Source organism: Pavona decussata, unplaced genomic scaffold (assembly GCF_977016875.1).
Source record: "Pavona decussata unplaced genomic scaffold, jaPavDecu1.1 SCAFFOLD_321, whole genome shotgun sequence".
Taxonomy (NCBI): domain Eukaryota; kingdom Metazoa; phylum Cnidaria; class Anthozoa; order Scleractinia; family Agariciidae; genus Pavona; species Pavona decussata.
Window position 1 is genome coordinate 116,697 of NW_028145711.1, and position 23,609 is coordinate 140,305.

Below are 23,609 nucleotides of genomic sequence, written 5' to 3' on the forward strand. Positions count from 1 at the left end.
AGAAAATAAGGATATTCTGACGTGATAAATACTTTTATTAATAAGTAAACTACAGAAGAAAATTTTGCAATTTATAAAATTCTTGGCTCAGATAATTTACACCTCCAGCATCATTGATGTTGATGATGATAGAGTAGGGTTGCATATAACATAAAACTCACTCTAAACTCACTTGTAATCTTTAGTCTATTTTATGAGATTAATTAGGATTAATTAAGATTAGGATTGAAGTTCCTGCATGCACTGCTTATTGTGATTTGACTTGAAGATTGTTGATGAGACAACTGGGGCAAATGAGGTTGGTCCCACGACATTGGAAGACTTCCTACAAGTGTTAAAGTCGTTCTGGGTCGAACGGACAAGTTTTACCCGGACACTGACGCCATTTTCAGTTAAGTCATATTCAGTCCCACCCATCATCGCCCCCAAGTTGGCAGGACCAGTGATTTACAATTCAGAGATGGAAAAGAAAAGTGCATACCTAGGTGACAGCAAAAAGAAGATAAAAGGCAAAAGGTACAGCATGTATAATATTGACCTGCAGATAACAAACATCTTGGGATAATGATAATTAAGCCTTTCTGTGCTTGTAGAAAAACGACTCTAAGATTAAATGTTATTGTACTGTAGAAGTAAGGCAAGTCAACTAAATAAAACAGAACATATTAAAAAAGGGGAAAATCAATGATTGCAGCTCACACGACAGGGGTTGCAGATATCATAAGCAATACTGTGGTATGGACTGGACTATTTTATAATATCCTTTTTAATATTTGTTTACAGGAGATCCTGCTCTTCTTCATGTGCAAATCCGTGATCTGGGTATTAACATGGACAGTATTTCCAAAATGAATGCAGGTGAATTAAAGGACCTGTGTACAAAGTGCAGCATACTTGTAACTTCTAACATGTCTCAGGTATATACAATGACTATAAAGTTAATGCTATTAATTTACATGTAGAAGCATATTCATTAACAAAAATATTTGAGGGGGGGATTAATAAAGATAGGTGGGGGGGGGGGGGGGCGTACTTTAAGCCAGAACGATACCAGTTCTTTATTGTGATGGAATAACTGTATGTTTGTCCCTTTTTCAGAGATTTAAAAAGGGTATATGAATGACATTAATTTGTTTTTACTTTCAGCAAGCGTTACATAATGAATTGCAACAATTGTATGCTACCCTCTAAGTTGGAGACTGTCCATGTCATGGCTTCACCCATGTGCATGGATATGCTGGAGGGTTCTATCACTTGGTCTGCCGGCATGGGGTAAGAAAATATCAGCAAACCTCTTTAGTGTATGGTCGATTAAGCATTGATGCAAAAATTGAGTGACTGCTTAACTACTTTGCCCATGAACTGCCAGCGAGGATCCATGTCCCATCTAGTGCCTGTGGCAGCAGTGGATTCAAGGTTCCAAGGCAGCTTTGTCAGTTAACTTAGTTTTTTTTTCTGTCAATTTTTATTGATTATTAAATATTCAAGAATACAGTTTTAACAATTACAAAGGAAAGAAAAACACGTAACACTAGTTAATTAAATAAAATAAAACTACAACAGAAAAATTAACAAACAACAATACGAAGTCAATTACAAGGACATTTTGTATTGGAATCCATTCACACAAATCCTGTCACTGTTTAAAAACCTTCCATTGAATATCGTCACATTTAATTATTGGAAAATATGAATTAATTTCTCCCATTTCTTAAGATGCTGCAAAAGGTTATCATTCTCCCTTGCAATATAGAGCTCAATGTTGTACACATGTTTAGTCCTGGCGATAAAAACTGGCAGATTAGGTTCGGATATTTTTTGACATCTATTGGAATGAAGATAGAATTTACCCATTAGCAACATGTGATTGATTAGAGTGAAGTCATCTGTGGCATCAAATTTTCCAAATATTAAATCTGTCTCTTTTAGTGTATTGATTTGAATTCCATTATCCCTTAACCAGGACAAAACGTGTTGCCAAAATTCAAAAGATACTTTGCAAGAGAAAAGCAAATGCTCGATGGACTCTATGTCCTCTTGGCAAAAGGTACAACATGGAGAGTTAGTTAGGCCTAGCCGAAATAGTATTTTGTATTGAAATTCCCTCAGTTTTGATTCTAATGTAGCATTAAAGGCTAAGGAGTAAACCTTTTCCCAATCAACAATTGTATCTGAATACCTATCTTGTAACTTTTGTTTAGCGGTGGGTGGGATCTGTTTTCTCTCAAGGAAAAATTGATATATCTGCCTCGATGAGACATCAGAAATCGCAGTCGAATTTCCGTTATCTGTCTTGATTGTCGGGGTGCTCGGAATGGGAGCGTTTGATGATAAATTAGTGGAAGCTTTAGCAAGGGCACGCCATTCAGACGGGATTGAATTTACAATACTCATAAGGAAAAATCTTTGCTCTGGGGATGTAAGGGGTGTGAGAAAATCTAGTGAAAAGGAGCAATTAACGGACATTAAATCGCCTATTCTCAGAAAGTCAAGGTCAATTAAATCTTTCCTGTATGTAGATCTTTTGTCTAAACAAATACATTTGTTGTTCCAAATTATTTCATTTAAAACCTCTTGAGGTGTACTAGACACTCTTTATAATATGCTGGCAACTGAATCTTAAGCTGAATCTTAATGCAGGACAAAACATCCGCCGATTGGTGCTAACAAGTTGTTCAAAATAGTTTTCCAGGGGCTTGGGTACTCCTCTAGAAATTTTTTTATAAAGGCTACTCGCTTTGCCTTAATCATGGACTCAATGTCTAGCATTTTCAATCCTCCCTTCTTTAGTTCTGATACAAGAGCCTGGCGTTTAACTTTATCCTTCCCGTTCCAGATGAAACCGTACAAAATTGAGTTCACTTCCTTAACTAAGCCCTTGGGGAGTGCTATTACAGAAGCCCTGTACATAAGTTTGGGAATAGCGAAAGTTTTGACAATTTGAATTCTTCCTAATAAAGACAGGCTTCTCCATTTCCACAGGTTTATTGATTTCTTTATAGCCTTCAATGTTTCGGTAAAATTCAAAGCATGCCTTTGTTTCAAGTCCTAACCGTATTTACTCCAAGGATTTTGATAACTTCACAAACCTTATGCTTTGCAAAAGTCATATCTTGGATAGTATTGTTACCAAGGGCTTACATTTCTGTTTTTCCGTGATTAACCTTCAAACCAGAGCAATCTCCAAAGCATTCAAGTACTTGAAATAGTGTAATATATGAATCTCCGTCTCTTAGAAAACAAGTCATATCGTCGGCAAATAAAAACAATTTAACCATTTCTTCCCCAATTCTAAATCCCTGAATTTTGCTGTCACTTCTTATCCGTTCAGTCAGAATCTCAAGTGCAATTATAAACAGGTATGGAGAGAGAGGGTCTCCCTTCCTGACCCCTCTACCCAACATAAAAGGTGCAGTAGTGAAGCCGTTATTCATTACACAACTGGACACATTGTTATAAAGAACTCGAATCCAGTGAATAAAAGAAGGGCCAAAATTAAACTTGTGCAGTGTTCTAATCAAGAAATTAAAATTTAGTGTATCAAAGGCTTTCTCAAAGTCTATTGCTACCAAAAAACCGGACAAATTATTACGTTTTGTATAATCAACCATATCATTAATTGTTCTGACTGCGTCAAAAATAGATCTGCCTTTAACAAAAGCATTCTGATCAGCATGAATTATAACAGGCAATACTTTTTCTAGACGCTTTGCTAATACCTTAGAGATTATTTGCATCAACATTTATTAGAGATATTGGTCGCCAGTTCTTAATCATTCTTTTGTCTTTCCCTTTCTTTTCAATTAGCGATATAATTGCTTCTTTTTGCGAGTTTGAAAGTTCGCCAAATTCGTATGAATAATTTATACTGTCTACAATGTACTTTCCAAACAATGGCCAAAAGGCCAAATAAAACTCAATTGTCCAGCCATCGTTTCCACGTGTTTTGATTTTTTGAAAGGATTGTAGGACTGAGAAGCATTCGTTATATGTTATTTGTCCTTCACAAACTGACCGTAACTCTTCAGATAGACTAGGAACCTCTATATTAAAAAAGGAAGACTCGAATGGATGACCGCCGTTATCTTTGTAGAGACTGGAATAAAATGACTCCAATTCGGTCAGTATGGTCTTCGGATTTGTCGTTAATTTTCCATCATTTAAAATGATTTTTCGCACACTACTTCTTTTCTTATTTGACTTTTCTAAATTCAAAAAATACTTATTGTTTTTTTTCTCCTTTTTCGTAACAAGTTGCACGAGAACGTATGATAGCTCCTTGAATTACATAATCATAGAATTCGTCATACTCAGTCTTTGCACATTCCAATTCTTCTATATTCTATATTTTGCGTGGTTGGATCGGTGTCACATTTTTCGGAGCAATCACATAATTTTTTTTCTAACTTGCTTTCTTTCGCTCTTCTATTTCTGGCTTTTGTTTTGCTATAATTGATAGTCAGTTGTCGTATTTTATACTTCAGTAAATCCCACAAGACACGTTTATCAACAACTTCTTTGAATTCTTTGAGTCATTCTTTCATATTCTCGTCAAGGAGATCACAATAATCTTGATCATTTACAAGACTCTAATTAAATTTCCAAAAACTTGGTCCCCGAATACCATCCTCTACACCGCTAAAAGACAAAGTTATCGCAGAGTGATCTGATTTGATTGATGGAATTATATTTACACAGTCCACATCCTCTTGAAGAGTATCACTTACCAACCAAAAATCTAATCTTCTCTGAATAACTGGAGTTTTTTGACGCCATGTGAAACGTGCTGCCAAAGGGTTCCTTATGCACCAAATATCTACCGACTCACTCATTGGTACGTAGACATTAAGTAGTAAGAAAGCGGAGTCCTGTATTGTAGCCTCTAAGAGAATATAGCGGCCAAGCTCATCCACTTTAACTGATTTTAGATTAAAGTCCAGATTATCCCTTACCAGAATGAGCACGCCCTTGCTATGAGAACTCCCGTGTGAAAAAAACATGTCGCCTTTCCATTGCTTTTTCCATATAATTTCCACTTCTTTTGTACTGTACGTTTCTTGGAGAAAACAGATATCTGCACCAGATTTACGCAGCCAATTAAACATACCTTTTCTTTTTTCAAAGGAGCGAATCTCTCGAACATTAAGACATAGTAATTTGAAGTCAATATTATTGAGCCCCATATTGCGGGAGAAGGAGTGTCAATCGACCATAATGGGAGAAAATGTTATGAACATGACCAAAATAATAAAAATTGAAGTAAACAATATACATAGTAACAGGAAAGGTGAATAAATCGTAAAGCCACATAAAGAACGAGAACTATACTTACAATATACACTAATTATGGTGATAAAAGGTCGCTAGATTATTACCTTCAATTGCGGCCCTAGGGACTCGGAACTTGCTGTGTGAGATATAATCGGTGTGAATGAAAAACAAATTATGGCGAGTTGGCTGTTTTGCCTATTAAAGATTGTATTGGCATGCAGAATAACAAATTTTGATACAAATCTATGGTGTCGTGTTTGAAATAAATTTTACAAAATGACTAATAAAACGGATTCAAGAATAGATACGTATTCCAAGGGAAGAAAAAAGAGAGAGAAAATGTTCTATGGAGAAAAAAAAATTAAGGCTTACCATTATTTTCCGGAAACAGGTACTCTGGCAAAGCGTCCCCTGAGTATGAGCTACTATTTTCAATAAGTTTGTTACCTTTGATAAATACACGTTCAATGTTAGCCTCTTTGGCTTTCCTGTATGCTGCCTGAAGTTTTCCACGTTCTTTTGCAGACTCCGCAAAAAGATCTTTATCAATATACACCGATGAAAAGCGGGTTTTCAATAGATTCCTCCTTTTCTTCCACACACATTCAGCATCCAAACGGGAAACAAGTCGTGCTATTACAGGTCGTGGACGAGCAGATTGCAACTCTTCTGCATGTGTGGTTGATGATGCTGCGGAGGCATTTCGAAGGGTAGGCTTAAACTTCCCAATCCGATGGATTGCATGAAACTGGATGTCGTCGGAAACAAGTTCGCTGATCAGTTCCTTTACTTTAGCAAAGCACTCTTCATTCATTTCCTCTGGATCCTCGGGAATATTATAAAAGCGGAGGTTTTCCCTCCTTGAATAATCCTCTTGTCTAATTGCACGCTCTTTAAGAACCCTAACTTCTTCGCTCAAATTAGAATTTTTCTGGAGTGTTTGCTGTAACTGTCCGTCAAGGAGTGTATTCTTTTCTTTCAACATTTCCACTTCTACCCAAGCCGCTTCCAACGAGGTTGATACTTCACGTAACTCCTTTTTGACCACACGAATTTCATGTTGGAGCTCCGATTTTAAGGCTGCAAAGTCGGCATCCATTTTTGTGAATCCCCTTTCTATCCTGTCTTGAATGTCAGACAATTTTTCAAGAATCTTTGAGTCGACATCTTCACCGCCATCAGTAGAGCTTGACCCACGTGCTCTCTTTTTTTCTTTGGAGCTTTTCTGCAACATATTGGTTGTCAAAAGCAAAATTAAATAGCAAACAAAGTTTCCAAAACTCTTTCTAGTCACTCAACTTAAAAGAGCAGTGCCAATAGGATATAAAATTGCTTCAGCTCGCCATAATTGCTGGAGCTCAAAAAGCGCGTCTTGCCGCGGTCAGTCCCAGTCCCCCCAGTCAGTTAACTTGTGCAGTCAAACCTGTGCACTGTCATGGTGGTTTTACTATACTTTTGTCAAAATGGCGAAAATATTTGACAAAGAACCTTTTTCCTAACATGAAATTGCTGTTAGAGCACGGGGAAGGAAATATCAAGTGAAGGGAATTATCTGGGGAATAACAAAGTATGAGCAGTTTTTGAGGAATTCTCCACAATACACAGAAGGAACTTGAAAAAATTGGCCAATTCTTTCAAGTTGCAATCCATTTCCATCCTAGCCATTACCACGTGGAGATAACTAATAATAGTTTCTGTGCATTATTAGGGTTATTGTTAACAAACCCAAACCATTATTTTGGTGATTCCATCGATTCAAATATGTTTTTTGGCTATTCAAAGTGACGCAAAAAATTGGTTACACTGCCCCTTTAAAACTATACCAAAATGAGTATAATGATGAATTAATTGTTATATGCCTGTTTTACTGTTGCCCTCAGGTCACTGTGGCTTCAAAATTTCTCACTCTCCAGGAATCTGTGTGAGATGCTGCAGACTTGTACCTGTCACTGAGAAATCCACCTCCAGTTTTCATTTATGACACACCATGTGGATTTGTCCGCCATGTGGATTGCAAGAACAAAGATGTGTCAAAACTGTTGTGGGGCAAGTACAGTGGTTGTTTTAAAGAACCAACACATGGAAAGGTGCCAACACAGGTACTAGTTGGAAATGTACCTTTTCTTTGTTACATCCTGTATTGTCACAATATATCACTATGCTACATGAGTAGCTACGTCTGCTTTGTAGTAAAGGTATTTTAAAAAAAGAGGCTGTGATGCCTTAGACTACGAGTAGTCCCCCTTTTTCCCTCAGGGATAGTAGGGCGAGTGAAACGCGAGCACGCGTGAAAATCACCCCACGCGAGAAAAGGCGACACGCGGCGGGGAGAGAGAAAAATGAGGGACTACAGACAAAGCCCAAGCTTTTGACCCTTCACGGCCGACTGATTTTGGAGTGTGAAGATCGTATCACGTTCTAACTCAATTAAGCGCATCCAATGGGATTCCTTCTCTCATTGAGCTGTCATTGCCCTTGTCATCGGTAAACTGCAGGGGATATTTATTGCAAGTGAAAGAAAACCCAGACACAAATTCTTCGCAGCTGTTTCGCGCGAAGGACTGATGAATGGCTGAAACGCTGAAGAAGTCAGTTGGAAGACCTTTAAAAAAGCCAAGTTGCAGTGACTTTTGTCGTGTTTGTGGATGTAACTTCAACACTTATCACGGTGATTTTAAACGAAGAGTTTCTACAGAGAATCTCTCTGAGATCCCTAAACGAGCAGGCGTTGAGAAAAGTGGCTTGGCCTGGCTGACCTGTTGTGCGAACTTGGAATTACATGTGAGCAATCAAGTTCTCTTTCTTCCCGTGTCTGTGCAAAATGCAGCACCAAAATAAGAAATGCTATCGGACTTTTTCGATTTCTGCGGGGAAGTCTTCTCTTCCAAGCCCCCAAAAAGTGTTGTGGAAGTTGAACATTCGCAAGGAAAAGTTTTGGTTCAGCACGCGCCGGCGTCAGTCCATTGTGAAATGTTATTTGTCTTTGTAGTGTCACGGCAAGGACTGAAAAAAAAAACGATATCTCCGGTTCTCTTTAGCAGAATTCGCTGATTCAAACGTTAAAGTGCTCTTTCTTCAAAGCCCCAGAGTTTTCTTCAAAGTTTCTATAATGCGCCGATCACAAATTTGTAAACATTACGTGCCAAACATTATGCGTTATTTTTGGCAAGTCAACGTTTATAAAAAATATGCCGCCGCGAGCGTAAGCTGAATTGCAGCTCAAGAAATGGAGTGCTTTAGAAAAGACAATTAAAATATCAAGTGGTTCCCTCTCAACACGAGGCTTATCGTTTTGGCAACATTTTTTATTTAATGAGGAGTTGTCGATAACAACCAAAGAAATGTTTAGTTTCGAATGGGGTTCTGCTCCTTTCAGGATCTCCGTGAAGTTCCTGGATAAACAGTCTTCAGCTGAAGCCAAAATCATTCGAAAATGTCCGTCCGAAATATCGTGTAAACAATCCTCAATGTCAGGTTTCAAGTGAACCGATGGAATACCAAGGCAGTTCATTTCTTTTGCCTGCTCTTCCACAATGCTCTTGAGTGGTGAAATAACCAGGACGCTCGCGTTCGCAGATGTTTGCGCCATACTAAAGACTTGATAAATCAAACTTTTTCCAAATCCGGTTGGAAGTATCGCGAGCACATCCTTCCCCGCCAACAGGGCCTCCACTGCTTGCGTCTGTTCCGGTTTAAGCGATGTCACGTTTGGAATTTTTTCGAGACATGCCTGAAGTTTGTCTGTCATTTTGACACAAATTATGATTATGTCGAGTGTTGATAGCGGCTGACGCGTTTTTGACAGATGTTGACAGATTGCCATGGAAGAGCCAATCAGAGTTTTGGGTTGTGAGAGCAACGCATTAGTTCAAAAGCTAGGGCTTTGTCTGTAGTCCCTCATTTTTCTCTCACCCCGCCGCGTGTCGCCTTTTCTCGCGTGGGGTGATTTTCACGCGCGCTCGCATTTCGCTCCCCCTACTATCCCTGAGGAAAAATGGGGGACTACTCGTAGTCTAGTGATGCCTCAGTTTACAGGGGTAACACATCGGTCCCTTGGAAGACATTTAGCAAGACACACTATCTTGCAGTCCATATTATTAATATCATCTTTTTGGATTATTAACAGACTAATTTTGTAAATACCAACAGGGTATCAGCGTGCCAAGTTTGGTTCCTGCAGAGTTTCGAACTAACAGTAGTTGCCAAACTGATGACTGTGAAGAAAATGGCAGATGGGTTCATCCAATCACTGGCTCATCAAGGCGTTATGTTCTAGATGACCGGTTTCAGTCATCTACCAACCCGCACAAATCACCACTTTGTGACTACCACAATATTAATCTGTGCCTACAAGCCAACACAATAAAAACTAGTTACCAGGAGAGTAAAAATCACAGAAAGAACATGAAGAGACTGAGAAGTGCTTGTGTGCAGGGATTTGGAACACATTTCCTGTACAATTATCTCATGGATTTTAATCAAAATGAAGTCATCATTGAGAAAAACTAGAAACCCTGCAGAGAGGACTGCAGAGTGGTATGAAAATAGTCAGGGATGAATTCATGCGATTTGTTTATGTCCCTGCAAATCCTATCACATAGACCCAAAAGTGTGATTTGTTCCTAATGTTATGTTTCCAGTCAGTAGATGCTTAATGGCTTCTCCTAGTTTGTAACATGTTAATCTAATACCAATTGATTAATTCTCATAACTTACAGTAAAAACCCGTGCATAAGAACATAGTGATATAAGAACCTAGCTACAGGCTGAAATTTGGCATTTAAATACCCCAAAATATAAGAACCTGTTCAGCCTGGCATAGAAAAATAGGTTCTTATACAAACACAATCACTTCAATTTTGATGGTCAAAATTCTGGATTTTAATTGTGAGAAAATTCTTACAAAAAGTTATTGTGTATATGTTTGCTTTGATTTACATTTTTTTGTTTGGATTTTCACTAGGTTTCACTAGTGCTAAACCATTTTGTATTAGTAGACATTTCTGCCAATGGTTACACTATGACAATCTCTGAAAAATAAGAACCTATTAAGAACCTAATCAGCCTGATTTGTTAAAAACTACCCTAAAATATAAGAACCTGTTCAGCCTGACCTCGAAAATTCTAGGTTCTTACTGTATTTGTCTTTGTATTGCTGTATTTTATTGGTGGAGTTCAGCTACATGTGATAGTGACCTTAACTTTGGCACATACAGTGTACAGACAAGCATCCATAATTGGCTTGTAAACTGAGTAGTTCCAAAGTCTCCACACTCCCACAGAGGGCATTTTGCTTTAGACCCTCCTATTTCCATTTTTTTTTTTTTTTTTCAACTTAGGTGGGTCACCTCTGGAAACAAAATTTCTGTAACAGAAGTTGTTGCACTATGTTTTCATGTGAAAGACAACTTAACGGCAACAAAACAAAAAGAAAGAAAGCTGTCCAGTAATGTTAATATCATGTCAGTGCATGGACAGTGAACACAGAGTGTCTCGAAAACGAAGACCCCTAAAACGAAGACCCTAAGACCCCAAAAACTCGAAAACGAAGACCCCCAAAATTTCCAAGTATAAGTACACAAAAATAAAATTATAGCAAAAAATACCTTATTTCATACCTCAAGTGAAATTTAATTCCTTCTGGTGGTCCTACCATGGTTATCCGCCATCTTGAGCTGAGCAGCCGCGTTTCTTGGAACACTGACCGGAACTGACCGGAAGTGTGTTTCCCGCTCAACTGGACCGGAAGCACATTTCCCGAACGTCTCAGTTGCGCTGCTGGGTCTTTATTTAATATAAACCACCTAGCAAAAGAAACGAGTGTTAAATCTCTCCTTCTCGGAACTACAACCACGCGATCGTGAGAGCAAAAGAAATGAAGCCAAGGCTTTCTACTATTGAAGTTGCTGTAATGATTTTGAAGTTCTTCACTCCCGAGTGTCGATTCCTATTTTTAACAAAATTCATCAGCCTCCCTATAAAATAGGCCTTATCACGGTTTTCGACGCCATTTTGACGAGTAGGCAAACAGGCTTGAAATAACAGTGTTTGTATGGAAATCCGACTTCAAATAATTTTCATAAAACATCGCTTCTGAAATATTCATGAATTGGAAACTTTTCGTACTAGAAAAAGGATTTTAGGAAAAAAATTGGAGGGATGTAAGCTGTGCCAGAAAGCGTCCAGTTGTGTTTTGAACTTTCCATACATTTCCCGTATTTTTTCCAGCAAACCATGGCTTAGTAGCAGTTCACGGCTGGTTTGCTATAGAGATAAATGTATGGATATACTCGGGATTGAAGAACCTCAAAATCATTACAGCGACTTTCATAATAGAAAGCCTAGGCTTCATTTCTTTTGCTCTCACGATCCCGTGGTTGTAATTCCCAGAAGGAGGGATTTAACACTCGTTTCTTTGTAGTTGGTAATTAAATAAAACCCAGCAGCGCAACTGAGAGGTTCGGAAACGCGCTTCCCATCCAGTGGAGCGGAAAACACACTTCCGGTCAGTATTCCAAGAAACGCGGTTGCTCAGCTCAAGATGGCAGATAATCATGGTAGGAGCACAGGAAAGAATTAAATTTCACTTGAGGTATGAAATAATGTATTTTTTATTTTTATTTTTTTTTTGTACTTATACTTGGAAATTTTGGGGGTCTTTGTTTTAAAGGTCTTCGTTTTCGAGACAGCCGTGAACACAGTGTCATTCTTAACTAACAATTTCACAATAGTTCAAGGGTAATCAAAACGCTCCGAATATCCTTTGCCCTCTGTGAAGGGGATGGAACCGATACATTGAAAAAAATGTGTAAATCTGGTACTTAGACGGTACAAAGGGAGTTGTGTAAGATGAGTGTCAGTGGTTGAAAGGGAAGCTGGAAGAGATAGGTATCAGGGAAAAGAGGGCAGGAGATGCTTCTATAAGAACCCACTTTTATTTCTGCAGCTGCTGCAGAGGCCTTACAAATTTGTCTGTTTGAGCTGTACAAGTAAGTGACAAACAACCATGATTCAAACTATTAAGGTGGCCAAATACAGTTTTTTAGTGTACAGGTGTTAAAAGACGTTATTTGGAAACTATCTATTTCTGGACGCCAAAAATTGGTATGGTGTAAGACCAACTAAGAAAAAATGTATTTTCGTACGTCTTGTTGAGCTAAGTGCTGCTTCCATGACAACGCAGCGAACTATTAATTGTCCATAAATAGTAGGTCTCCTTTATCTTTAGAAAATGTACTCTCTAGATTTTTTTCCATTTTTTGTATCCAGAACAACTCACAAAACACTGACACAGTTGCACTATTTTCATGTAACTTTGACAGAGAGATCTCCAAATATTGATTTTGCATTTTAATGTTTTGTGAAGATACCCTTTGTTAGATTTAGGTTTCTCTTTGTAGGCGAGTTACGCTTTTAGGGAACTATTTTCATTTTTAATTTCAGGGAATTCTTATGAGCGGTTTATTAGAAAACAGTTCATTTCCACGAAAACAACCAGTCGCAATTTTTGGTCAAATGCGCATGCGTGGTTTTATTTGGGTTTCATGGCAAAGATGAAAAGCATGTGAAAGGTTGTGGTGAATGTTTTTTTTTTTTTTTTTTTTTTGCACGGAAAGAAAAGAAAAAGAGTCCAGAAACGAGAAACTTAGTTATTTAGGATCAAAACTTAACTTTATTATCCATTTCATGTGAAATTGAGGGATCACTTTATTGACCGACGTATTTGCGTACCACAACCCTAACGCGTGCTTAATAGCATCTCTTACAGAATCTGTTAAGTGCGCAAACTGTGTTCAGCCACCTTAAATGGTGTGTTCTTGAAAGAGGAAAAAAATACAGGCAATATACCTTGGTAAAATGAACTTTATTTTTCCTACTTCCATATTGCGTTAGTGCAGTGACTCAAGCAGATGTAAACCCTTCAGTGCTAGTGAATCAAGGGACCAACAACCAAGTGTCAGGTATACATAAAATTATGTACAATAAAGCAAGCCTGTCATGTATAGAATTGGTTACTGATTTGTTTACTTATCTCTTTGTCTTCAAACAGGTGCAGCGACTCAAGCAGATGTAAACCCTTCAGTGAATCAAGGGACAAACAACCAAGTGTCAGGTATGTATGGTTACATAAAATGTATATCAAAAAACTGTTGTTTACAAATTAAAACAATCATCATCAAATACTAATTAATTATTTGTCAGGAAGATACTAATAATTTACCCTTATGACTCCTAATTATATTGCATATTAGGGAAGATTTTTGTTGGTTACTGAAATTTAAAATGTCAATCAGTTATGATTATGAGTCACTTCAGTGATTCTTTCTGTTTTCGTTTCATCTTAGCAGATGCAGTGGCTCAAAACAAAAATTTCCTGTTAACGAGGTTTCTGCGACGATACTTGAACATGAGAAGCAAAGAATATATCAGGATGCTAAAAAGAAAACTAAACAAAAAGAAAGAACTTGCACACAGGAAAAAAAATTGAGGGAAAGACAAATTCAGGCAAGAAAAATGTTGAAAGGAAAATCCTTGAGGACATAATGGCTGACAAAACAGATGGTTATGCACGTTCACATCTGATATTGAAAGCAAAGGCTCTTGCAGGTCCATCCGCTTTCCTAAAGCTTAATAAAGCCACATTACACTGCCTATTTCGTATCTATGACATTGAGTATGTATCTCGCAAAACGAAGTCTTTCCTGTGCAAGATACTACAAGAAAAAATTCTTCAATTAAACGCTGTTTCACACCCTGACAGGGTTCAAGCAGAACGCTTTGCCCAAATCAAAAAGAACCATCAAAACAAAAGAGAGGTGGATGACTACCCAGACATGCAGGATGCTTACACAAATGACAATGGACAATCAATGGAACCTCTGGCTTTGAATCAAGAAGAGATGGTAACTGTTTCTACTGAGCCAAGCTCCAATCCATTGATCTCTTGCACTAGTACTGACACTAGCCAACAAACAGGCCCTTGTGGTGATGTAAATGGATCAATTCCAAATGCCCATGTCCAGCAGCTGTCTGAAAACAGACCAAGAAGAAAAAATTCAAGCCAACAAATGAGCAGCTGTCTTTGCTGAGACAAGATCATGATCAGAAAACAAATAAGACTGTTAATCTTAAGAGAGCTCACGACTATGGGGTGCATGTTTCCCAGATTGAGAACTGGCATAAAAGATACCGCAAACAAAGGAGGACAAGTTCAAGTAATGGGATGTGGGATATGTGTATTATCCATGGTTTACTGAATCACACGGGCAACTTAAATTTTAAAAAGAATATCAAAGAAAGAATGAAAGTATTAACCTAGGTTAAAAAAAATTACCTAGGTTGAAATACATTTAACCTGAAAATAAATTTGACCTGTTACATATACACAAGTACAACCTGAAACCTAAAACCTGAACCTTCAGTACCAGGCCGGGGACTAGATCCCGTAAGCTTATAAATGACTGTTTTTAAAGCTACTGAGTACTTACCAATTAAGTTTGAATGAGCTATTTCCATTCCTTATTGAGAGATGTTGCCTATTGCGTTGATGTTTGTAGCTACACAAAAAGGAAAAAGGTGATAATTACTCACAGTAACTTAATATAATTATTCATTTGTTACTGTACGAAAGTTCTGTAGGGTTATCATTTTGACCCTCTTGTGCTCTTTGACGTTTAAAGAACAGCTCTTGTCGGTCCTGGCTGGTGCGTGATGGTTTCATTTCACAGCCAGGATACAGGGTAAACAACACCTTACAGTAGCTCCTAAATCCAAGTACCATCAATTGCACGTCGAACATGGTTTTCTCTGACAAGGATATGCTGTTTCTTTCTGACGCCATCATTCCTTTGGTACATGTAGCTTGTACTTCCTTGTGCCAATCTTGAAACCACTGAAGGGCTGCTTCATTTTCCGCGAATAATATTAATTATCACTGACTAAGAAGTCAACAACAAATTTACAGTAATTGTAAATTCAAGAGACATTCTCTTGAACAGCAACTATAAATGAAACTTTTACCTGAAGGTTGCTCTAGATGTAAAATTCTTTATGAAAATTTTTGTATTCTCAAGGAATTGAACGGAGGCATCAAACTCTCCATTTCCCAAGTACTGATTTTTATTACATATTAATAAAAAACATGCTCTAATTGACTGGTCAAAAATATTCACCTAAACTTAATTTATTGTGACCTGATTACATGCACATGCATCGATCCTTGTTTAGTTACATGATAATATTACCACGAAATCTGGCAAACTTTTGCTTCATGTATTCATTAAAAAAATAATGATAATACCTAATAAAGAAATGATGTCAAACAATGAACAGCAAATTAAAGAATGTGTCATAAGGCATATGGAACACCACAAAGTTGGTTTAAAATTCTGAGGTGTGCTTGTTTTTTTTCTTTTTCAACCCACTTTTCAGTGTTTTAAGATCAAGACGATATGCTTCTTCTAGTATTATTATCTTTTCATAATTATGAAACGTATTTAAAATAAATAGAGTAACAGGAATCTGTTCCACCTTTCCTTTTTCTTTTTTTCCAATCAGTTTCCTCATTAATTGCCACTACTCAAGCCTTTTTTCATCAAAGAAAGCTTACCCAAATTAATTCATAGATAATATTATTTATTAATTTGTTCATTATATCATGGCTCTATAAAATAACGACACAACATTCCACCCCACCTTTTTAATCCTAAGACACTGTCCAGTTTTTTTATGAAGCATGGGAATGCTCCTGGAATTGAAGGGGGGGGGGGGGGAGCGGCATGTAAAAAAAAGTTGGCCTTCAAAGCAGGGGAGATGGGCCAAAAAATAGGCTCTGAATGGGCAGCCACGTAATTAGTATAAAGTGTACTATAATGTGAATAATGACGCAAGGTATCCCATTACCCCAAAATACAATTTCTGACTTTCAGAAAATTTCAATTTTTCCCACAGAGCATGTCCATTAACCTTCCCCCTCCCCACCCCTGTACTTTGTTACTTGAATACAGTAAACTCATACTATCATAATCCTCATTTATTAAAAGATACCAGTACCTTATTACAATATTATGAAAGTCATTCTTTTCTTTCCCCTTTGGTTCACATGACCACCAATGACAGGCACAATGAAAATTGTCCATTACAAGAATGAGCTGGCTCTCAGCGCCCTTTGAGTCTTTTTTCTTTGTTGACTTTAAGGAGTAGTGGAGTCATTATATAAACAAAAATCGGGGCAGCACACTTTAATGGCGTGCCTTTCCAGTCAATATTCAAACAACCTTAATATACAATAATACATCCATTGCATTTCTGTGCCATATTTTTTATTTCCTCTCTGTATTTTTTTTTTGCTTCTATATTTTTTTACATCTCTTCTTATTAATTTATATTAATCAGAAAAACTAACACAGAGAGATTTTGACGTTTCGATGACATCCTGTCATCATTGTCCTGAAAATGAAGAAAATTTACATAAGTAAAAAAACTGAAACTAAACCGTAAACAATAGTCTATTGTTCTAAGCCAGTGAATCATCAAGTGACCTCACGCAAAGGAAAACCAAAGTCAAGTGAATAATTTAGCACGTATCGAGTGTGATTGCATGTTAAGGCTTGGCCTGTACTTTTTAATCCGGAGCATCTCGTATACCAAACCGTCCATCTGTCCTTGGCATTTCCTCAGAACTGCAAAATTCTTGGCTAAGTCAAGAGATCTAGGGCTGGTATCAAGACCTTGTGAAGATGTCTGCAAATGGATGAAGAACTGCGACGGTGTTCTTCAATTCTCTAAAAAAGGTGTCGCGTTGTGAAGCCTATGTATTCTGTATCGCACAGAGGACATGAAAATTTGTACACCACACGGTGTTGATTAATCAGAGAGGGCTTTTGTTCTTTTACGCCAAGTGCATCACTCAGTTTATGACTAGTGTAGATGGGCTATAGAGGTGTTCCGATTCTGTTGCACTTATTGAGTCTGATTGGATGTTAAGGCTTGGTCTGTACTTTTTAATCAGGAGCATCTCGTATACCAGACAGTCCATCTTTCCTAAAATCTAGATTTTACACTAGATAAGGCACCAGACACGAATGTACTTAAACAGCAAGTACAAAACATTCAGCATCAATTCAAACTTATGCAAGAGATGATGTCAAAACTTGAGAAAACGAACAATGAAGATGTTTTAGCTTATCCATGTGTTCCTACTGAGTCCTTTATAGGAAAGTTTACATGCAAAATCAACTGAGCAATTGGAACACGTGCACCTGACCAAGTGAAACAAATATGAAAGATTTTGAGTTGGATGCTCAGTTCGGATATTGAACAACAATAAGGGATACTGCCATAAAGAGAACCTATTGGAGTGCAAGGAAAATAGGGAGCCAGTGATTGAAAAAGTTATTGTTCTATGTCCCTAGTTACCCAGCAGTGAATGGAAATAAACGAATCATTTACAGCAATAATAACCCGCGTAATCAGCTCTAAATATATGAGAACCTTTTCAGTTCGAACTAAAATACAGTTTTGTTAATTCTTACCATGAACTGATATCCACTTCCCGATGGAATCTTGCTCTAGGCTGTTCTCCTTATTCAGGTTCTTGAGCCATGCTAGCTTCATATGCTGCTGCCTCTTCTGATGTAGCTAGCAGTTCCAGACTATCGTCGTACGGTACAACTCCCCATGATTCAGCAACTTGTTCGTCAAAACTATACTCTGCATCACTTTCTGACAAACTTGAGGAAGATATTTCCCGCAAAGATGGTGAAGACCGTGAAGACATGCCTAAACGTGGTCGAGAATTGCACCTAATCGCTCTGATGCATACGAGTCCCTGACGTCACAAGTTGAGTCATGCATTAAACCGCAGACCAGTAGAAACGTGGGGTTGAATTGGTGAAAACTGTTACAATATTGTTATTGCGTGACACTGTCACAGCCTCGTGGCATGCCTACGTCATAGTCTTGTTTTCAATAAAAACTTACTTGTTGAACCGCCATCTTGAATGTGAGCTAATCTTCTTCTCTCATCGTCTGTTCGTCCGCTAAGGAAGACTACGCGTTCAACCCGTCACATGGTGGCAGCGGTGGGATAAAGAACAACTTCGTCAGTGACTACTGCTGTCGTCAATTCTCCTCCGAACCTTTAAAAACTCGCTGTTTGCTCCACGCATCTCTGCTGTCGAACGTGGACCTTCGCTGACCTTCGCAACTCGTAAGTCACTGCTTTAAAAAAATCGTCTAAACATGCCCAACAATGAAGCTCCCGGTGCTGAGGCGCCCATTGCTGAGGCCCCCGGTGCTGAGCCCAACGAAGCGCCACGTTTTCGCCGTCCTCAAGTTTCTGCTCCAAAGCCTCTCGAAGTTGACGGCGATTGTGCTGATAATTGGAAAATATGGAAACAACGATGGGACAACTACTGCATAATCACTGGCCTCCTCGACCAACCTGAAGATTACAAGTGTGCGATGCTTCTCCATAGTATTGGAATTGAAGCCATGCGGATTTTCAATGGTCTGAAGTTCGGCGATGGTGAAGACCGAAACAAAATGGCCGATATTATTAAGAAGTTTGACCAACACTTTCTCGGACAAACCCAAGAGTTCTTTGAGCGTTTCCAATTTAACCAACGAAATCAGGAATCCGGTGAGTCGATCGACGAGTATATGTCCGTACTCAGAAACATGGCTAAAACTTGTGGGTTTTGTGACTGTATGCGTGAACTGTTGATAATGGATCGTTTGCTACTTGGAATCTTGGATGACAAAACGCGGGAAGAACTACTCTCCACGCACGATTTAACCCTCATGAAAGCTATCGAGATCTGCCGCGCTCGGGAAGCCGCAACCCTTCACATGAAAGCTTTGAAAAGTGAAGAAATCAACAAAGTCAAGGAAACTCCAAAACAAAAGAAGCATGTGAAGCACAGGGACCCCACTAAGAGCAAACCTCGCCAAACAGAAGACCCACGCACAGTCACGAAGAAGTGCCATTTCTGCACTCAAGTTCATGTTATGAGAAAGGAATCTTGCCCTGCCTGGGGAAAGTTGTGCACATCCTGTGGTGGAAAGAACCATTTCTCTGCTTCAAGGAAATGTAAACGTCGAAGCGTTCATGGTGCGATGGATGACTACGCCTCTGACTCATCGAACAGTAGCACTGGAACTATCAGCGCTATAACAGCTGAGCTGTGTCACGATGTTAATTCTGTACAACCCCAGCACCAACTGATCTACTGCGAAATGGAGATTAACCAACAACCTGTGAAGCTTCAGGTTGACTGCGGTGCAACTGTTTGCATTCTGCCCAAACGTTACCTTGGAAACCTCCAAATTCGCCCTGAGATTGTCAACCTTCAGATGTGGAACAAGTCGTCTGTTAAAGCCCTCGGTAAATGCAAAGTGTACGTCAGAAACCCTGCTACAAAGCAAAAGTTCAAGGTTGACTTTGCCGTGGTTGACAAGGATCTCACCCCACTGCTCAGTGGCAATGCAGCGCAGGCAATGGGTCTCATCACAGTAAACTATGACAACTTCAAGGTGGTTAACACTGTCTCCTCAGCTGATCACTACTATGTTCAGCAGTTTCCTGATGCCTTCAAGGACACACCAGGCACTCTTCCTGGCAAGAAGGTACACTTGACCACTGAGGATGGAGCCATCCCGGTCGTGCGTTGTGCTCGTACCCTCCCGGAAGCTAGGAAGGACGTTGTTAAAGCTGAACTTCAGCGACTCGTAAACGAGGCAATAATCGTACCAGTAGACGAGCCCACTGACTGGGTCAGTCAAATGTCCGTAGCTGAGAAGAAGTCTGGCATTCGCATCTGCATAGACCCCAGGCCACTCAATGAGGTGCTAAAGCGTGAGCACTACAAGCTCCCAGTCCTAGAAGATGTCCTACCAGAGCTCACCTCAGCCTGCAAGTTTTCAGTATGTGACCTCAAGTCAGGCTACCTCCACTGCGAACTGGACTACGAGTCGAGCCTGCTGACCTCCTTTGCAACTCCATTTGGGCGTTACCGCTGGCTCCGCCTCCCATTTGGCTTGAAAGTAAGCAGTGAAATCTTCCAGAAGAGGCTCCATCAAGCCCTGGAAGGTCTAGAAGGCGTCCGCTGCATAGCCGACGATGTAATCATCTGGGGTCGCACAGATGATGAACACGATGACAGAGTTCGCCTCTTCCTCCAACGCTGTTGCGAAATTGGAATCTCCCTGAACAAAGAGAAGTGTCGCTTCGGTTTGCACGAAATTCCGTTCATGGGCCATGTCGTCAGCAACACCGGCCTTAAACCTGACCCATCTAAGATAGAAGCTGTCGTGAAGATGGACGCTCCAACCAACAAGGCAGGTGTCGAAAGGCTTAAAGGAACTGTGAACTATTTATCAAAGTTCGTTCCCAAACTCTCTGAAATAATGCGACCTATCAACGACCTCACTCGTCCCGACACTGAATGGACTTGGGACTCTGTTCATGACAAAGCCTTTGAGGAACTCAAGCACCAACTAACGCAAGCACCAGTGCTGGCCTACTTCGACCCAACCAAAGAATTATCTATACAGTGCGATGCTAGCGGGCAAGGTCTAGGAGCGGCACTCCTTCAAGAAGGACAGCCACTAGCATATGCCAGCAGAGCCCTAAGCGACACCGAGACCAGATATGCTACCATCAAGAAGGAAATGCTGGCCATTGTGTTCGCCCTGGAAAAGTGGCACCAACACACCTTTGGACGACCTGTCACGGTATATTCTGATCACAAGCCCCTAGAGGCCATCACAAAAAAACCACTTGACAGAGCTCCCAAGCGTCTTCAAGGGATGCTGGTACGGGCCCTAGCCTACGACATCAAAGTACAGTACCTCAATGGCAAAGAAATGTTCCTAGCAGACACCCTTAGCAGGGCATTTGTTCCCAAAGCCAGTGAAGATGCGCAAGACGAGTTTGAAACCATCAACGCCCTCACGTACCTAGTCATGTCTGATGAGAGAATTCGTGAGATCTGCCAGCACACCAGCAATGATCCGGCTCTACAACAGCTGAAGCGGACTATTCAAGAAGGCTGGCCTGACGACAAACTAGCACTATCTCCCCTCGTTACACCTTACTTCAGCATTCGTGATGAATTAGCAGTCACCGATGGCTTGGTCTTCCGTGGAGAAAGACTGGTGATCCCCAAGAGCATGAGATCAGAAATTAAGAAGGACATACACAGCGGTCACCAAGGTGTTGAGTCATGCTTACGAAGGGCACGCGAACATGTATTCTGGCCCGGGATGAACAAAGAGCTGAAGGAGTGGATCCAAACCTGTGGAACATGCAGAGAATTTGAGCAGACCCACTGTAAGGAGACACTTATGAGCCATGACATTCCCGAGAGAGCATGGGAGAAGATCGCTGCTGATCTGTTCACCTACAAGAACAGAGACTATCTCATCACAGTCTGCTACAGGTCCAACTTCTGGGAGTTAGACCGCCTGTACGACTCCAAGTCTTCGACTGTCATTAAGAAGCTAAAAGCTCACCTCCCCAGATATGGTATTCCTAAACAGTTGGTTAGCGATAACGGCCCCCAGTTTGATTCCAATGAATTCAAGAAGTTCACCAAGAGCTAGGGCATCGAGCACACGACAACCTCACCCCATCACAGCAAAGCCAATGGCAAAGTGGAGTCAGCGGTGAAAGTTGCCAAGCGAATGCTATGCAAGACTACCAAGTCAGGAGAAGACCAGTACTTGGCCCTGCTTAACATCAGAAACGTACCCACACAAGGCGTAGACAGCAGCCCAGCCCAAAGACTTCTGGGGAGAAGAACCAGAACCCTATTACCAACCACACAGTCCTTGCTCGAGCCGAAGAATCCAGTAAGTTCTCATGAATCTGAGCAACTACGCCTAAACCAAATGAGGCAGGCGAAATATTACAACGGCTCTGCTCATGACCTGCCTGTACTGAAGGCAGGTGACACTGTTCGCATGAAACCATTTGTGCTTGGTCAGAAATCATGGGACAAAGCTGAAGTGACCAAAAGGCTTGACGAGAGATCTTATGAAATTCAGTCAGCTGGAACCACCTACAGACGCAACAGACAGCACCTGGTCAAGACTGCTGAACCCTCTGTCCAGCCGGACATCTCTGAACAACCCAGACCTGACACAAACGTTGGAAGTGACCAGTCAGCCCACCAGCAATCTCAAGCCCCTGCTGTGCAGGCCAGTCCAGAGCAGGAGCATGTGCAGACCAGTCCAAGGACACACCCTACAGGAGAGAAAGGCGCTACAACCTCCCCTAGGCGCACCCGTTCCGGACGCATCATAAGAGAACCAGCGAAGCTAAGCGACTATGTCAGGATTTGAACTGTTCTCTTTGCAAGACACATTGAGACTTTGACAGCGCATTTCATGTTGCTGCCAATTGACTGTGAACACTATAGTACAAAGTTGTTGTTGTTATTTTTTTTCCTACCACTTATTACTCGCCATTTCTAGGTTATTAGGAAAATTTTGTTTAAAAAAAAAAAAAATGGGGAGGATGTTACAATATTGTTATTGCGTGACACTGTCACAGCCTCGTGGCATGCCTACGTCACAGTCTCGTTTTCAAAAAAAACTTTCTTGTTGAACCGCCATCTTGAATGTGAGCTAATCTTCTTCTCTCATCGTCTGTTCGTCCGCTAAGGAAGACTACGCGTTCAACCCGTCACAAAAACAGTAATGGTCGACAGATTATTCGTGTTTTTCGGCCAGCTATTTTAGCATGGTTGAGCATATATCGGTCAAATTTAGAGCAATACACCTTTTTTGAACATAGTAAATAATGTGGCGTTAAAAAATACTTAAAAGAAATGCATCAAATTTCGTCGTAGTGGCACTTTAATGGTGTGGCGGGCTGCTTCAAACAAAAAACTGAGCATGGACGAGTGGATGAGTGTCTTGGACAATGTTGCTAAAGCACTACAGCACATTCACTTCAAAGGGTACTTACCCAATGACCTCAAAGCAAACAATGTGGTGTTAGAGAGAAGGTATGACATGCAGTTCAATGCAGTCATCATAGAATTTGGTAAAAGTACGAAGATCGACTTGCCGGAGCCAAAGAAAACCCTGTCAAAATTGGAGCACAAGATTTATAGACAAACCTATATTCGTTCGGTAAATTGATTGAATTTGTCTGTCAGAAAGCAGATTTAAACCTGGGCATGAAATGCTTGTTATTGAAGAATCTGGCTTTGTCAGAGAACGCTGTATCTAGGTAACAGCTCACTGAATTTGTTTTCAATTAGAATGAACTTTAAGATAATTTTTTTGATGCAAGGAACTTAACAAAGCCAACAGTGTGGGACACTGAT

At 39.9% G+C, this 23,609-nt stretch overlaps 2 long non-coding RNA genes across 2 annotated transcripts; one reads left to right on the forward strand and one right to left on the reverse strand.

The window, feature by feature from the left end:
- Positions 1 to 13,163: 13,163 nt before the first annotated feature.
- LOC146453881 (uncharacterized) lies at positions 13,164 to 13,680 on the forward strand. Its single transcript, XR_014859377.1, has 2 exons — positions 13,164 to 13,232; positions 13,385 to 13,680. It is a non-coding gene; the product is annotated as an uncharacterized LOC146453881 (long non-coding RNA).
- A 138-nt stretch (positions 13,681 to 13,818) lies between these two features.
- LOC146453882 (uncharacterized) lies at positions 13,819 to 15,712 on the reverse strand. Its single transcript, XR_014859376.1, has 3 exons — positions 14,893 to 15,712; positions 14,760 to 14,828; positions 13,819 to 14,301 (listed from the first exon to the last, which is right to left on the reverse strand). It is a non-coding gene; the product is annotated as an uncharacterized LOC146453882 (long non-coding RNA).
- Between the last annotated feature and the right edge of the window lie 7,897 nt (positions 15,713 to 23,609).